The 1,037-nt window shown below is 33.1% G+C and overlaps 1 protein-coding gene across 1 annotated transcript in view; it reads right to left on the reverse strand.

Moving 5' to 3' along the window:
* NAEGRDRAFT_76422 (uncharacterized protein) overlaps positions 1-1,037 on the reverse strand; it is a gene marked incomplete at both ends in the record, with an annotated part of 3,558 nt that overhangs the window by 1,452 nt on the left and 1,069 nt on the right. The gene's annotated exons all lie outside the window — the stretch shown is intronic.

The following is a 1,037-nucleotide window of genomic DNA, read 5'->3' on the forward strand; positions in this document are numbered from 1 at the left end:
TTATTAATTATGATGAATATCAAACAGCTGTTTTCAATTATGAATTGATGGCAATCTACACTTTGAAACAAAATCCGTTAATTTAGTACTAATTTAACCTGTTCCGAGTATTAAAACAGCACAACTGCTTCATTGAATTGAACACTTACAACATGTTCAATTTCTTTGACGTCAAAGCTTAGCTCCTCACAAATTTGAACATCAACAACAATTCGGAATTTGGAATTAATTGAAGTTCAGTCAATTAACCAGCGATATATTTCATTAATCATAGCTTAACATTTTCAACAGAGAGACTGCTGACATCTTGGCCAACAAGATTATCTCGGCAAAATCAATACCATGTGTTGATGTTGAACAGTGTCATCTCCAACAACATAATGTCAGCACAATCAAACAACTACCGTAGTTTAGATTAGTCTAGAACTTGAATAATCATTGGAAACTACTTCCAATTTGTTAGAATTTAGGTTCAATTGTCCTTTCATCACTTGGTTTCTAAAGAATTGTGCACAGTATCACTTTTCAAGTCAAATAAATAAACTTGTTCCTTCTTTCGTCCAGAATCGCCATTTTAAATTGTAAAATCACAAGCTTTGACGTCTTTCACACACTTTAAAAAATTAAAACAACGTAAGCTATGAAATTCAAGAGGAATAAAACGTTAGACGAAACCGTTGTGTCTCCTTCCTCGTCAACACCAACCAATACATCATCTTCTTCTACATCGTCATCCTCTTCAAAGAAAAGACCTAGCAGTGTAAATAGTGACTTTGATGTTTCGAATTATGCCATTGTTTTTGAAGAAATGATGGATTCGAAAGAAACTCGTGATTTATTCTATGAATATTTGCAGCTTAATCGTTCGGTGGAATCTCTCATGTTCATGAATCAAGTTGAAGAATATCGTGCGGAATATAACAAGAAATTCGAGAATGTTATTTGTGGTGAAAATGTTGATAAAAAGCAAGNTTCATACCAAGATTGTAGAAATCTATTCGAAAGCAAGGGGTATTCTTGATCAATTTGTGTTCAAG

Source organism: Naegleria gruberi (assembly GCF_000004985.1).
Source record: "Naegleria gruberi genomic scaffold NAEGRscaffold_149, whole genome shotgun sequence".
Taxonomy (NCBI): Eukaryota; Heterolobosea; class Eutetramitea; order Acrasida; family Naegleriidae; genus Naegleria; species Naegleria gruberi.